Genomic DNA, 18,457 nt, shown 5'->3' with positions numbered 1-18,457 from the left:
CAACCCTTGGCTATCAACTTAGAAGCCTTCAAACAAGAAATAATCTTACCCCTTGGCATAGAATTTCCCCCTTTCCATTCAAAAATTGGTTCATTATGAAACTGAAACTTTACTACCCTCGTTCTACAATCTATGGAAGCAAAACATGCATGAATCCAATCCATATCCTAGATGATATCAAAATTAAACATGTCAAGTTCTACCAACTCAGCAGGAGTAACTCTATTGGGCAGCATTACAAGACATTTCCTATAGACTCTTTTTTCAAAAACAGAGTCACCCATTGGGGTACAAATCGAAAAGGGTTCACATAAAAAATCAGGGAATACATCAAACTTACTAGCTACCATAGGTGTAACAAAAGAAAGAGTAGTACCTATATCAAAAAAAATCTATAAAAATTAATAGAGAAAACTTTTAACATGCCCCTCACAATGTCGGGAGAGCTTTCTTGTTCACCCCTAGCCTTGAGTGCATAGAAACGGTTCCTTTTTGCAGCTTTAGAACTAGGACCACTTGGTTGAGTTTGGCTATTACCCTTACCTTGACTTATACTATTAGGACAATCTTTTACTATATGGCCACCTTTGCAACAACCATAGCAACTATTAGTTCCAAGAAGGCATTCACCCATATGTTTATTACCATACTTACCCCAAGTTGGTCTTTCTCTTGGTGGATCAACATTTATCCCTTTTTATGGTTTAGGATTAGAACCTCTATCATTGCGATTCTTGGAGAAATTTTAAAGAAACGTAGTTTGAAAACCTTTTCTTAAACTTAGGTTTGTCTTGAACTTCAAGCCTACTCTAAGAAGAACCACTCTCAAAAGACTTGTCCTTCTTAGCATACGGATTTCTCTTTTAAAAAGATGACTTTCCTCAACCAGTTAAGCATCAACCATCAACCTATAAAGATTCATATTGTGATTAAGCATGGCTGCACGACATTCTTCTTCAAGCTCTTCGGACACGCCCGTTAGATAACTCTCATTTCATCCATTGCATAATAAACAAAAAAATAAGCATATTTGGACAACTTGATGAACTTTAACGAGTATTCGTTAACACTTATACCTTCTTGATGAAGGTTGATGAACTCCTCTACCTTAGCTTCTTTTTGCTCCCTTGGGAAGAATATGTCATGAAAAGCCTTTTTGAAGAACATTCAAGTAATGGGACCACCTCCTAAAGCCCTACTATCCTTCCACTGATTGTACCATGTCTGAGGCACGTTCTTGAGTTGTTAGGTAGCAAGTTCAGCCTTCTCAGTAGTACTTACCCTATATCAAAAAAAATGTTGTTGACCTCATCTATTAAATCTTGGGGGTCTTCATCAACTTTCGATCCAAAGAACATGGGAGGATTCATCCTCGTAAAATATGTCAAACGACTAGCCATAGTACTAGCATGTTTGTTCTCTTGAAGAATGACCTCTCTATTAAACTGTGTCGTAATAGCCTGAGCTTAGGAGGTGATAACTTGGGCCACTCACCTAGCCGAAAAATTCACCAAAACTTGATCATTTACAGCAGCTTGAACTTGAAGAGGAACTTGATTTCCTTTGGGAGTAGCTCCCCCATTTGTAATCTCTTCTCCTACTCTTTTCGCGGCAGTCCTTCTTTTGTTCATTGCCTATAACCACAAGAAAGGGATAATATGATAAAAGACATATAGTGTCAAAACACTAAAGTCACAACATAGGAGTATCAAGTAAAAGAGAAGTTTCCTAGTCATTATATAGTCTTTCACCCATAATTGTGGCGTGCTTCACAACCATGAACAAGATACTATGTAACGTGGTTTAGTGAGACATTTATTCTAAGTATATTTAAAATCATTCTCTGATACCAAAATTTTCACACCGGTAAGAATACCTCAGATGCGACCGGCGTCGTTGTCCTCTTAGAGGACTCAGACAAGCCCTTAGCATTCGTCATAACATATCATCAATTAATATAGAAGAAAAATTAAAACTTTCACATTCTGTTTGAAGTATACTTAGACTTCATACATAACATTCATAATGACATACGTTATTCTAAAAAACTTGTCTCATATATATTAAAATAATCTAAGACTACAGATCTTGACTTAGCCAATAAGTAGTCAATACGCCATATATGCCTTAATACAAAAGAATCCATAGAACATAAATCAAAATAGAATATTTTTAAAACTACTAAAGTCTTCTTAAGCTGGAATACGAAAGATAACATCCCCAAACATGAGGACCTATCAATACTTGGAGAAAGCATTCACAGCTTCTTTAATCGCCCTTCTAAATCTTCAATGGTCGGACCCTACATTTGTAATAATATAAAGTATTATTATGCCACGTGTACTAAGTATGGGTATATGCACATCACAATTGAGTACAGCATGAAAAAGGATAATTTATCATTTCTTTAGTAATCATGATGCCATATCCCGAATCCACACCCTAGAAGTTAGGGGAAATCTTCGATTGCAACCGATGTACTTGACGTCCCGGAGGTCTTGTACAAGCCCTTACATATCATTAATCACATAAACATAATGTAAAGTAGTGCGGAATTATAATTTTTCACAAATCATATAATAATCTTTAAAAACTCTTTCATAAAAAGCAATAGGAATTACTAAGTCTTAATCTAATCAAACTTTAGACACAAGAATACTTGGGACATGGACCATACGTCAATACTAATATAGAAATACTTAGTCTATTACAATACTTCAATAAGAAACATAAAAGACATATATTCCCTCGAGTTAAATGAGTACATACTTCAACTTCTCTTAAGGGATTTTACGGTCCAAGTCTTCACTTCATAGAATCTCCTCACCTACCAACAACTATAGAAATAGAAAAAGGCATGGATTAGTACAACCACATTTACTAAGTATGACATAATGCATAGAAAATCATGAAAATGGACATCTATTAGAAATATGCATATTTTTATTGAAAAATCAAATTATAATTATTAGAACAACATTTAACAACTTAGAAACACCTAAGAAAACATTTAAACCAAATATCACATTTTATGAGTCTTTTTCCAGTAACTCGAATCACTGTAACAATGAAGTCATTTCAATGTGCAGTGAAGTTCTTCATTTTCCATTTTAACACCTCTTAACATGTAGTCTCCTCACTAAAAAATCTATCTTAAGACCCACTTAAGCAAAACAAAGAGACACTGCCCATACAACCTCCCTAAGCATACATACATAACCCTCAAAAACACTTATAATAGGTCATATACATACTTCAAGACATCAAACATATCAACATATAGATAATATGACATTTCCTCATCAAAGGCTATCAAACGACTTACTTAAGTAGTTAAAGAAGATAATGTCCATGATTTACCTCTTCAAGACTACCTAAATAATCCTTAAGACTTCCTATGTTTGGATCATTTCCACATTATCGACATCTTCCCTTACTAGAGTCATTATAAAAACTCATCTAGGTAAGATACGAAGTGACCATTCCCATGACCCCTTCACACCTTAACTAGACAACCCTTAACTATTCTAGATAAGTATTTATTCCATTACATATTTCATCACATAAGTCATTAGTTCATTAGTTCATTAAGATTCTTACATCATATAAAGGACATTAAAGTAATGGTCTTAGACAAGACCTAGGGACTCTAAATAACACTTTCAAAGTCTATTGTGAAATGTCTAGATAGCGTCTCATACCACTACTTAAACTTCATAGAACTTCAATAATGCTAATAAGAATCCCACATGATGTGAATAGGGAATAACCGACATAGACATGATGTGAATAGGCAAGACATGGAATCTGAAGTTCAAACCTACTCCAATGAGGGTGTTGTACTTGCCAATGATAGAACATAGACACATCCCATGTAGGCACATGGTTAAGGATTATAAAGGGCATGCTTTGTAATCTAGTGTCATACTTAACTAGAAATACTTACATTACCATACTCATTCGGTTCTAGCCTTCGTTCTCATAGAGTAATTCACACAATAGGCTCACATAAAAGGGTTCCATAACAAGTTCGTAATCCTATTACATTTATCCTACCAAAGAGGTCCTCTTAAGGATACCTTCCAATGGAGACAAGAAGTTCATGATGACTTTCTACGGATTAATCCATCCAATTAACCTTAATTCAATCATTTCGTTCCTTTGAAGGATACCATTACGGGTTACGACTTGAACATTTACAACCTTACCACTAGGTTCAAAGTTTTCACATAAAAAACTCTCTAAACTTCATTTAAGGTCAGATGTAATTCATCCATTCAAGAATAAGAGCTTTAACATCCTAAGTCAAGACATCAGATATCCATAATCATATGTACATCACTTAAGGGACACAAGTCAACGAACATGAGACACCACATACTTCACTTTAACTCAAAATACATGCCATTATAGAAACACATTAATATAACCATACAATCTTTAAGTAATTATATACACCATCATAACATCATCAATATGACAAACATAAACTTGTACAGTAAAGTAGGAATAAAAAAGTCTCAACCTTAAGATTATACACATAAGGCCAAAGTCATTGTCTAACATGATCACCTACAGAAAGTCAATAGAACACATATTTCTCATTTCTTAACATGGAGGTAGATATCATCATACTTCACATAATCAAATACATAAATAATCACATTACTTCATGTAGTGCCGACAAGGCTATGATCATCATATTGCATAAAGTAACGCCGACAAGGCCATGTCAATTGCATGTAAAGCACATAACACCACCACCATAAGTGGATCATACCAATAACTACATAATTGAAGTATAAATAACATCAAGATAACCGAAATATGGAAGCTTACCACCACAACATCCTCATCACCTCAACTTGATGCTAAATCATCTGATTCAATACCATAAGGCCTTTACCAATGGCCATGAACAATAATTCAATGTAGAAACTATGATAATACAACCTAGATATCAATTGATATAATACAACCTAGATATCAATTGAACACAATTCTTACATCATTAGAAAGCCAATAGAAATCTACACTAGAATTCATAACCATTAACTCAATATCAAGTAACCCACAACATAGTTAAAAACTAGGGTTCATCCAATTCATGGCTTCATAGGTAATTTAGGTTAAAATCATCAATAGAATATCAAATAAATCATTATTCAATGTTTCAAAATCATTAACGCAAGAACCATGGTAGAATCATTAAATTGGACAATTAAACTTTAAAACTTTAGAAAACTTGAGGATTGGGGCTCCTTGATGAAGAGAGTTACAAGGATCAAAATACATATCTTTATGAATCTAATTCTTCACTTTTATGAATAATCTCCACTCAATTCGTCACACCAAGCTCCGCTTTGACTTTGGACTTCAATGGAGTCCTAGAGAAAATGCGAAGGGATTTGGGATTTTTTTTTTGAATGAAATCTTTTACGTGTTAAACACTTATATACATGTTTAAAATACCAAAAAGACACCTAATTAAACACCAATACTCTTATTTTGAAGGGGGGTGAAATTACAAGCTCACCCCTAACATGGAAGTGAACTGCACGCAGTCACCAACAGTTGGCAGTAGACGGACCGTTTGTCATCAAACGGACTTTCCTGTCCTTCCGTTTGTTGGATCAGAGACACAACAATGGTCTACTATAACACAAGACTAATTCCCTAAAAATTTCACCCATCTACGGGGCGTCGATAGCCCGTGAGACATTGATTCCTCCGTCTTTTGGCCTGGGACAGTGTAGCCTCCAATTTCGGATCCTTCCTCAAGGACCCTTGGTTGGTCTTTGGGGATGTTTTCCCAGACGTTTCCAACCCAAGGATGATCTTATAATAGTTTAGAACCTCTAACATAAATTTCATCCATAATGAGAACGTAAAACTTGACGAAACATGCCTAGACACAGAAGGTCGTTTTCATGGACGTTTGACCTCCAAACTCAACGAAACTTGACACACTACCTATATATTCTATAATAACTCATTTAAACACCTTATAACCTCATGAATCACCCATAATCACATAGAACCACATATGAGCACATAGGTAGCTTAGTCGTCGAACGTCTTAGTAATCCCTTGACGTTTGACTTCCAGTGAACGTAAACTCTTAGACACTGCCTCAATACCATATATTAGACCTATTTAGTAACTTATACCATAAATACCAATATGTTAGGCTCTATTTAACCTAAGTGATTTTCGGGGTTTTACATTCTTCCCCACTTGGACAACATTTTTCTTCGAATGACAATTGCCACTCTCCAAACACTTCCAAGAATAGAGATTTAACTAGAAGCCCATGACGATACCATACAGCACATAGTCAAGAAAAAAACATTATTTTCACATAGTCAAGAGATTGACAACACAATAAGAAACGAGAAAACCATTCTTTAACTCATTATGCTACAAAACTCACATGCTTCATTCCTAATAGTAAAAAAAACACATTTTATATTCAATATCATTCTCATATACATCCGTTCTAACCATATTACAACAATTTCAGACGAAAGAATCAATTACTCAAATTTCCAAAAATTTTACAGTGAATAAACAGTACCTTTACAGTGAATTCAACAATTTTTCCCCCAAAAATCCATCTTTTAGTAAATTCATGATATAAACATGCTAGTATACAAGGTAACCCCATATAAGCACATCTTTCAACCAAATCATAACTTCATAAAACACATAAAGCAAGAACTTATTGGAATTAAATTTCAACAGAACTCCTAAATACCATGCACATACAACATACTTCTAGGAACTTCTATCCCATCTACGAACCATACTGACCCACTTAGAAGGAACTTATATCACTAAAACGAAATGTAATGAATTACCCTCATCATGATCACAATTCTCATCCGGCTTAGATCCTCTAGGTCGGAGTGGATAGAAAAGCCTCTTTGTTGGAGCATCATCGTTTGGAACACTAGGAGCAACTTGCTTACCCTCTCTTCCTCTAGAAGCAATCATAGGACAATCTCACACCTCATGTTCTTCCTTACCACAACCATAGCAACTCCCGGTACCAAATAGACACTCACGATAATATTTCTTGCCACAAGTGACACATGTAGGTTTGAACTTTTGAGAACCACCTCCTCTCCAAATTAAACCTTAAAACTCTTAGGTTCTTCTTGAAATTGGACACTCTTCTTAAACCTAGGTTTCCCTTGATCACTAGCACCACTTCTTTTAAAACTTCTTGCCATCCTCCTATGTTTAGACTCTTAAAACAATTGTCCATACACCATGAGTCTAGCTAGGGTCATATCATTATTTAACATAGCGGTACGATATTCCTCCCTCATTAAGCCAGCAAAACCCGTCACAGAACGACTCATTCCATCCCTTGGATTAGACACAAGAAAGGGCATATCCAGATAACGTATAGATCTTCAAAGAGTACTCCTCAACACCCATATTTCCTTTCTTGAGATTGATAAACACCTCCACCTTAACATCTCTTTTCTCCAGGGAAAGTACTTACCAAGTAAAGCTTCTTTAATTTTCTCCCACTCAATAGGACCCGATTCCTCTATCCTATTATCTTGCTATTGAGTATACCATATTTTAGAAACATCCCTCAATTGATACGAAAGCAACTCCGCCTTCTCCATATATCTAACTCCAATAGGACTCAAAACCTTATACACTCAATTTAGAAACTCGTAGGGATCCTCTCCCACCTTAGAGCCAAGAAAAACAGGAGGATTCATCCTCACAAAATCTCTTATCGTAGACGTCATAGTGCTCTCCACCATATTCACCCTAGGCAACATACTCAAATTTACTTGAGTACTTATGGCTCGAGCTAAAGCAATCAAAGCCTCCCAAATCTCCCTATCACTCAAATCCGGATGAACCTCTTAAACCTCATTACCTCCTTCCATATTTGGGAGATGATCACCTTGAAGAACTTGCTAAACTCCCTAAACTTGACGAGGAGTCTCCTCTTGCACCTCATTCTCCTCAACTTTCCTAGCCAGTGCCGTCCTCGTATTCATATTCCTAGAAAGACATGGAAAACCATAAGAAAAGAGTACTTATAACTTTTACTGTACGGCAAGACATAGGAGTAGAAAATAAGGGAAACTTCATCGTCTTATAGCCTCTCACCCATAGATGTGTCCCAACTCACAATGATGGTCAAAACACTACTAGAGGTGACTTGATGAGACTTTTCAATTCCTAATACTACTTTAACAACCTATGTTCTGATACCAAGCTAGTCACATTCCGTAACCACACCCTAGAAGATAGGGGCAATTTCGAATTTCAACTGACATACTTGACCTCTCAGAGGTCGCGTACAAGTCCTTACATATCATTCATCACATAAACATAGTGAAAAATTGTGCGGAAAAAATTTTTTTTTCATAAAACATATCATAGTCTTTAAAAACTATTTCATATAAAGCAATAAGAATTACAAAGTCTCAATCTCATCAAACTTAATACACGAGAATACTTGGGACACGACCCATACTTCAATACTAATATAGAAATACTTAGTCTATTAGAATACATTAATAAGAAACATAAAAGAAATTTATGCCCACGAGTCAAATGAGGACATACTTCAACTTCTCTTGAACGATGCTATGCTCCAAGTCTTGACATCCCAAAATAACCTCACCTACCAACAACTATAGAAATAGATAAAAGCATGGATTAGTACAACCACATGTACTAAGTATGACATAATGCATTAAAAATCATGAAAATGGATATTTATTAGAAATATGCATCTTTCATTTAAAAATCATATTATAATAATAAGACCAACATTTAACAACTTAGAAACACCTAAGGAAACATTTAAACAAATTATCACATTTTTATGAGTCACTTTCCAATAAAATGAATCACTGTTACAGTGAAGTCATTTCACTGTACAATGAAGTTCTTTCTTTTCCATTTTGACACCTCTAATAATGTAATCTCCTCACTAAAAGATATACTAAGACCCACTTAAGCAACACAAAGAGACACCGTCCATACAATCTCCTTAACCATACCTGAATGACCCTCAACAACAATTATAATAAGTGACATACATACTTCAAGACATCAAACATATCAAGATATAGATAATATGACATTTCCTCAAAAAGGATATGAAAAGACTTGCTTAAGTAGATCAAGAAGATAACGTCCATGATTGACCTCTTCAAGACTACCTAAATAATCCATAAGACTTCCTATGTATGGATCGTGTCCACATAAAAAACATCTTCCCTAAGTAGACTTATTCTTAAGACTAATCTAGGTAAGATACGAAGTGTCCATTCCCATGTCCCCTTCTCACCTTGACTAGAAAACCCTTAACTACTCTAGATAAGTACTTATTCCATTTACATACTTCATAACATAAGTCATTAGTTAATTAGTTCATTAAGACTCATACATCACATAAAGGACATTCAAGTAATGGTCTTAGACAAGACCTAGGGACTCTAACTAATACCTTCAAAGCCTATTGTGCAATGTGTAGATAGTGTCCAATTCCACTACATAAACTTCATAGAACTTATCTAATGGTAGTAAGTATCCAACATGATGAGAATAGGCAATAACTGACATAGACCATGATAGCAAGACATGGAATCTAAAGTTCTAACCTACACCGATAAGGGTGTTCTGCTTTTCAATGATTGAACTTAGACACATCCCATGTAGACACATGGTAAAGGAATTTGAAGGGCATGCTTTGTAATTTTGTGTCATACTTAACTAGAACTACTTCGCTTACACTCACTTTGTGCTAGCCTTCTTTGTCACGACCGGAATCTAGACCCCAGACGAGACCAGCGTCGCTGACCTCTCAGAGGTCGTAGATAAGCCTACATACGTCATCGTTAGTTCATCTAGGTTAATTTTAGTGGAAAATTTTAACATTTGTTTACTTAACTTTAGTTTTGGAAAAAATTGTTCTCGCATAATACTATCTATGTAAACTCATAAGCGTTCACAACAACCATCTAAATCAAGATAATAAAATGAAAGATATAATCATAAATATAGAGTTGCCAAAATGGCACCAATACAACGTCTGAAAGTAAATACGAAATAAACTCTAGTGGAACATACTCCACTAGCTCATGCCTGTGTCTATGCTAGAATAAACCAGTAAGCATCCTCGAAATCATGAGGCCTACCAAATTCAGATAAAATCTCCACGTCCAGATAACTTTTGTATCGACTCGTAAGCTCTAACGTCCAGCTGCACCTGCACCTAAAAGTAGATAAATGTATGGAATTACACATTTGTACTAAGTATGGGTATATACAAGCACACACCACAGACATGAATGATTTAGAAAACTCTCTCCTAACGATATGAGTTATGGAATGTCAAGTCAGTGGACTTGCCAAAATACGATTAGGAAAGTCATCCCATGAGAGTAACATATTTCATATAGCACCTAACATATTGCATATAGCACATATCATATTTTATTTCATTCGTTCATATGTCATGAGACCTTGAATCATTGAGTTAACGTTAGGACTTCCCAAAATGAGGCCTCAACTAGGGAGCCTTCTTTAGCAAGCACAGAGTCTACTTCATTCATTCATACGTTCTTCATTTCATTTCATTCATAGGCTAGTGTAAACACAAGTTATACCTAGTATGTAGTTTAAGACTCTCATTGGGTTCACTGTGCAATGACTAAGAATAACCTATTGTCATTACATAAGTCTAGTTCACCTCTTGATTATCCTTACCAAACACCTTTAGTATTGTTCATTTCATTATTTTCATTACACGTGTCTGGCCTCATTCTTTCTTAGTGACCTTTAAGTTTAAACGACATAGATCATGGGAGATCCATGAAATCCTATGTCTACCCCACACCAAAAAGAGGCGGAATAAAAGGCCAGAGTGAAACCAAAAACATGCTAGAGTATATTGGGTATTGAACCCTGTTGGATCCCTATGTTGGTTGCATAGGTTCAAAGACTACAAGATCGAATCCCCACGCCCACATTCTTTTCTTTTTCATTCTTTACTTAATACCTTCATTTAGACTAAGAGGGTGTGGGATCGAACCCCCACAGCCTCACCTTATTTTTAGTTGCAATTCTCCTTACTTTCTCATTCGGCCAGAGGTTGTGGGTTCGAATCCCACATACCTCATTTTTATTATTTATTTATTACATTTTTCTCCTCTCTCCTTCATCCGTGAGGTTGTTGGTTAGAACCAAAGAGGTTGTGGGTTCGAACCCCACACACCTCATTTAATTTTCTTTCATTTTTCTCCTTACTTTTCACTTGAGCTTCACCCCATATCGAATACCCCTTACCACATATTATTATTTATATGGTGAGATCATGGGTTCAATCCCCACTGACCTCATGCATTAAAAAATATTTTTAAAAGCAACATTTTTAATTGTAAGCTGCCGAAAACAATTTTCAGAATGCTGGAAATTTTTTCACCCTTTTTGCAGTCCATTTTCTCAACTTTTAAATGTTAGATTTAGGAAAAAATTTCGTGTAACATCTAGTGCATCTTTAGGTGAGTTTTCATGGTTAATTTCTGGAATTAAATCACCTTTTTCCTGTCAATTTTCTCACCCTCTTTCAGTTAAATATTAAGACATTTCGAGTAGTTTTTAGGGAGATCTTTACGTGCATTTTCAAGGTTACTTTCAATCAAGAATTTTCATACAATTAAGCAACTTTGAACTCATATGAACATCACATTTTTGACATGTTCAAAAACGTAAAATACAAAAATTTAACATGTCAAATTCCATGCTTTAAGCCGAGACCAAATTCCACTGAGATCCCTGTAAGAAAGCTGCTCATATCATCCCTGATGTTCCACACAAGAGAAGTGGCATACCTGGACAATTTAACAAATTTCAGGGAATACTCCCTGACAGTCATCAAGGCCTGGTTAAGGTTGATGAACTCCTTAACCTTAGCCTCTCCCATCTCAATGGGGAATAACCTCTCCAGAGAAGTTGTCTTAAACAACTCCCATCTGATTGTTTTTCTGCCCAACGCCCTGCTATCCTGCCAAATCTTGCACCAAACCTGTGCAACATCCTTCAACTAGTACGAGGCCAGCTCAGCCTTCTCAATCTTCGTTGCCCCCATAGCAACCAGAATTTTCTGGACCTCCACTACAAACTCCTGAGGATCCTTCGAAGTATAGATCTTGTAAAAGTTGGAGGATTCATCCTCGTAAAATCTCGCAACCTTTATGCCATGTTGTGGCTGGTGGGTTCTCCCAGTGAACCTCCTGTCTGTTTGCCTGAGCTGTCATAGCATGAGCCTGCACAGTGATTGCTTAACCAATCTATGCCAAAGTTGTCTGCACCTCAACATCAGTCAACCCAGCTGTGTTAACTTGCATGACCACTCCTATAGGTAGAGGTGGAAGTTGGTTGCCCCCAGCAGCTGCTCCTAGTCTTCCCCGACAGCGCTCCCTCTTGTGTTCATTTTTCTAAAAAAAATAAGAATTGATGTATGATACGCTCATAACACCAAGAAATCTGACTTTAGGGAAAGCACGATAAGATCAGAAGAAGGGAAACTTTCATATGTATCATGCAGTCTCTAATACATGATAGTGGTGCACTTCACTATTATAACTTAGAAATTACTCGATTTTGTTGATGTAAACTTATTATCCTTGGAATTTAACCTAATGCTCTGATACGATTGACATACTTCATAACATAAGTCATTAGTTCATTAGTTCATTAAGTATCATACATCACATAAAGGACATTCAAGTTATGGTCTTAGAGAAGACCTAGGGACTCTAACTAATACCTTCAAAGCCTATAGTGTAATGTCTAGATAGTATTCCATGCCACTGCCTAAACTTAGAAGAACTTATCTAATGGTAGTAAGTATCCCACATGATGAGAATAGGCAATAACAAACATAGACCATGATAAGAAGACATGGAATCCGAAGTTCTAACCTATACCGCTAAGGGTGTTCCACTTGGCAATGGTAGAACTTAGACACTTCCCATGTAGGCACACGGTTAAGGAATATGAGGACATACTTTGTAATCTAGTCTCACACTTAAATGGAATTACTTCCCTTACCATACTCACTCGGTGCTAGCCTTCTTGTCACAACTGAAATTTAGAACCCAGAAGAGACCGGCATCGTTGACCTCTCAAAGGTTGTAGACAAGCCTACATACGTCATCGTTACTTTATCTAGGTTAATTTTAGCGGAAAATTTGAACATTTGTTTACTTAAACTCAAAAACGTTCACAACAACCATCAAAATCAAGATAATAAAATGTAAGATATAATAATAACTATAGAGATGCAAAAATGGGACCAATACAACGTCTGAAAGTAAATACAAAAGAAACGCTAGTTGAACATACTCTACTAGCTCATGCCTACGTCTACGCTAAAATAAACCAGTAAGAATCCTTAAAGGCATGAGGGCCTACCAAATCCGGATGGAAGCTCCACGTCCGAATAACTTCTACGTCGATTCGTAATCTCTAAAGTCCAGTTGCACTGTACCTAAAAGTAGATAAATGTATGGATATATGCAAGCACACACCACGGACATACATGAATTTGAAAAGCTCTCTCCTAATGAGTTTTGGAAGACAAGTCAGTGGACTTGCAAAAATTGGATTAAGAAAGTCATGCCATGAGAGTAACATGCATCATCCTAGGTATCATATTGCACACAACACATAACATATTTCATATAGCACATAACATATTGAATATAGAACATATCATATTAGATTTCATTCGTTCATATGCCATGAGACCTTGGAATCATGGACTTAACATAAGGACTTCCCAAAATGAGGCCTCAAAATATGGGAACTCAACTAGGGAGCCTTTTTTAGGAAACACAGAGTGTGCTTCATTCATTCATACGTACTTCATTTCATTTCATTCATAGGCTAGTGTAAACACAGGATAAACCTAGGATGTAGTTTAAGATATTCATTGGGTTCATTGTTCAGTGACTAGGAATGACCTAGTGTCATTGTATAAGTCTAGTTCACCTCTTGATTATCCAAACCAAACACATTTTGTATCGCTCATTTCATTGTTTGCATTACATGAGGTTGGTGTTATTCTTTCTTTGGGAACATTAACTTTAGCCGACGTAGATCATGTGAGCTCCATGAAATCATGTGTCTACCCCACACCTAAAATGTGGAATCACCGGCCAAAGTGAAATTAAAAACATGCTAGCGTAGATAGGGGATTGAACCCTGCTAGATCCCTATGTTAGAGGCATAGGTTCAAAGACTAGGGGATATAACGAGACCCATACCCGTCTGGACGGACAGTATCATCTCATGATAATTACACGAACCTCTGCCTTCCCAAAAGAAGGAATCGCCACTCATAGTTAGCCTATCAGTGCTCAATATAAAGTTCCATTACATTCATCTCATACATCATAGAGGCTGCCTTCTGGCATGAGAGCATCATTGCGCATTAGATGATTTTTCATCTCATCATTAGTATTAAGTATGAATTAACTTTAATACATTCATTAGAGTGTTCATAGGGACTGATCTCTTCATTAACTTTACACTCTCATAGGTGAGTACGTTTTGCTAACATTTACTTAGGCTCATTTGAGATTTCTCTCATATTTCACATTAGCCTATTATCATGTTGTCACCACATTCATTTATCTTAGCACACTTGCCCTTCATAATTACTCACCCCTTTTTACGTGAATATTCGTTTCATCATATGCCATTGCACATGGAATTTTAGTGTGTTTTTCACTCTTATTTAACCCTGCTGGGGTCTTATCATTCATCAAATAACATCTTAGGTTCACTTACTCTATAAACGTATGCTGGTCTTATGAGTCCACACACACAAGCCATGAGACTTCATTCATTGTTTATTTAAGTGATCCATATTGCCCAAGATTATGTGGTACAAGACTTATGTATCTTGTAAGTATGCCAAGGTCTCAATCTGATTACAATAGGCAGCATTCATTAATTATTTAATCATGTAAGACTTATATTTCAATACGGAATCGGGCAACGGAGCCCTATTTTTAGGGAGATCTTTAGGTGCATTTTAAATGTTACTTTCAATCAAGAATTTTCATTCAATTCAGCAACTTTAAACTAATACGAACATCACGTTTTTAACATATTGATAAACGTAAAATACAATAATTTAACATGTCAAATTCCATGCTTCAAGCCTAGACGAAAATCACAGTACACACGTGCACCCACAAGTTAACATATCACACATTTTCTGAAACACCTCGTTCATTTCTACATAATACCAAATACATATTTAAACTCGCACAAATAACCAGCCCTAAAATTAGAGCCGTCAATATGGGCTAGGCCCGTTAGGGCCGGCTTGGCCTAACCCGGGATTTAATAGTGCTGGGCTAAGATTTTTGGAGCCCATTTAAGAAAAGGGCTTTTTAGCCCGGCCTGAATAAGCCTGCTCATTTGGGGGGCTTGAGAAATATTTGTACGGTCGGCCCGTGGGACAATAAAAATTAATTTTAAAATATAATATAATATTAAAATTTAAAAATAAAGAGAGTCCAAAATCAAAATAATTAGGTTAATATTTCTATTTAGATATTTGTACTTTTAGTTGAAAAAAAAATTAATAAATATTAAGGAAAATGCACAAGTACCCCTTAAACTATGACCGAAATTCCAGAGACACACCTTAACTAAATTTAGGTCCTATTACCCCTGATTTATTTATTTTTTGTAATTTTATACACCTTTTGTCTTATGTGGCACTCTATTTGACTCGACGCAATTGAGGCGCGTCAAAGATATTTTGATGCCACGTAAGCCAAAGAGGTACACAAAATTACAAAAAAAAAAAAGTTTAGGGGGGTAATACGACCTTAGTAAGGTGTGTCTTTGGGATTTCGGTCATAGTCTAAGGGGTACTTGTTATCTTTCTAAATATTATAAAGATAATTTTATTTGTGAATTTGATTAACAAGTAGTGACAATGTCTCATTTGTTTCCATTAACATTAAGACATTTGAATTTGAATACAGATTTAAATATTAAGATGTGCATTAAGATCTAGATGTGTAAATATGAATAAACATCCGAAAATTAAAATACTGTCTCTGAATCTGAACACTAAATTATTGGGACAGTTTGTTTTCAATATCTGAATGCACATATGAAATGAAACGTTATATCAATAAAATATTATAAAAACCTTGTTAGTAAAATAGTTTTTTTCATATAAAATAATATTTTGAACATTTTTAACGTAACAAGGTAATATGATTTATCTTTTAAGAACTAAAAATCAAGTTACATCATTAATATGACTATTTTTTGCACTCAAATACTTTGAGAATCTAATATAATGCAATTTAAAATAGTTTATATAGAGTAGTAAATATTATATCATGTGAGTGCTTATCAATTCAAATATATTTATTAATTTTAAAAAAAAATGTATATTAAGTTAATATGAATAAGGAAAATTATAATGGCAAGCATGTAATTAATATTAATTAAATAAGAAAATAATTTTTATGAGTTGGGTGATTTAGTTGAATTAAGATAGGAGATTTATTTTTTAGTCTGAATAGTGTTAATGATGTGTTACATATCTGATTCATTCAGATATATCCGGACCCATTATGAGGGTTATAAGAAAATAAAACAAACAAACTTAATGAATTGAATCTGAATAATTAAGATCCAGTTCTTAAAAATAAACATACTTAATAAGGCAAATCTGAATAATTAATATTCAAACCCTATTAAGTGCAAACAAATGAGGTCCAACATAATGTAATATTGTTTTGTCAATATTTATGATAATACTTTTAAATTATAATTTATGATTTAATTTAATAATTATAAAAAAAATAATTTTTTAAAAAGTGGGTTTGCCCGGCAAGCCTGTAGCCCACGTACTTGTGGGCTAGGCCGACCATTTTCTGGCCCACACAAAAAATGGGCTAGCCCGGCCTGGCCCGTAAAATGTCAAACCCTGTATGGGTTAGCCCGGATGGGGTGGGCTAGCCCATATTGACAGCTCTACATAAAATCAACTTCCAGAAGTCATACCAATGCACACTTGGATCTTTCAAAGGATCTAATCACAGGGGCATGCAACGGGGACAACCTTAGTTTTTTATTATGAATAGTTTGAACTTTAGGGGTCTCTTGGGAAAGGGACCAAGAGGGAAGAAAACCCATAGCTGAAGTTGTTCAGAGTGTTCTTACGGGCTGCCGAAATCCCCCCACTAAGCCAACGTGCCACCACCGTAATCACAAGCACAATTTGTGCAGAACATGGTTTTTGCTTTTAATTTTGAAGCTTATTTTGCTTTTTATGTTTGAGCGTTCAAGTTCTTGATGAACTTTATAAACTATATTTGTTCTGTTCTTTTGCTTTACGGAAAGTTGATCGTGTAAATAAGGTTAGAGTAGAGAGAGACATGAGAATGAGTTTGCTTAGGATTAGGAGATTAGGTATTGACTTAGTCAAATTAGGACTTCTCTTAATTGTTTAAAAATCTGATCTTTTTAAAGGGTAAGAGAAATGACCACCAAGACCCTACAAAATCAGATTATAATCATCAATTAATCCACCTAAATGTCGCTTCCACCAAGGCTCGAACCCCGGTGAAGCCTAACTTGCGAAAAAAGTCAATTTCGGCCAATCCCTAACCGAATATTCCATCCTCTTTAGATTAATTAATTAATTAATTAATTATATATTTAGAATAATTATAATACTACCCCTAGCTTGGAAGATACCATTTTACCCCAAGACCCTCCAAAACATAGATTACCCCTTTTAAGTTCGATAAAACTCGTCCTGGTGAATCTCTTAAATTCGGTGCCTTACATGTTTGGTTCTCACTTTTCCTAGCTCAACTAACTCACCAAGTTGGTCGGCTTCTCTATTGAATAGGTTCTGAGGTCTGTTTCTACGCGCAACACGCCGTGTGAACTCGGTCTCATCCATGCATTTTAGGTACGTTTAAGCATTACTTAGCATAGTAATTTTCAGGTTTTTACATTCTTCTCGTAGAGTAATTAACAAATTAGGTTCACGTAAAAGGGTTCCATAACATGTTCATAACCCTATTACATTTACCCTAACAAAGAGGTCCTCTTAAGGCTACCTTCCAATGGCAACAAGAAGCTCATGATGACTTTCCTAAGGATTAATATGATGTTTTTCAAGCCGATTAAACTTAATTCCATCATTCCTTTACTTTGAAGGTACCATTATGGCTTACGACTTCAACATTCACAACCTTACCACTATGTTCAAGGTTTTCACAAGAAAGACTCTCTTCACTTATTTTAAGGTCACATGAAATTCATCCATTCAAGACAAAGATATTTAATATCCTAAGTAAAACATCACATTTCCATAAAAATATATACATCAATTAAGGTACACAAGTCAACAAAG

Source organism: Solanum pennellii, chromosome 11, assembly GCF_001406875.1.
Source record: "Solanum pennellii chromosome 11, SPENNV200".
In the NCBI taxonomy this organism is placed as follows: Eukaryota; Viridiplantae; Streptophyta; class Magnoliopsida; order Solanales; family Solanaceae; genus Solanum; species Solanum pennellii.
This window is presented reverse-complemented; position numbering follows the sequence as displayed.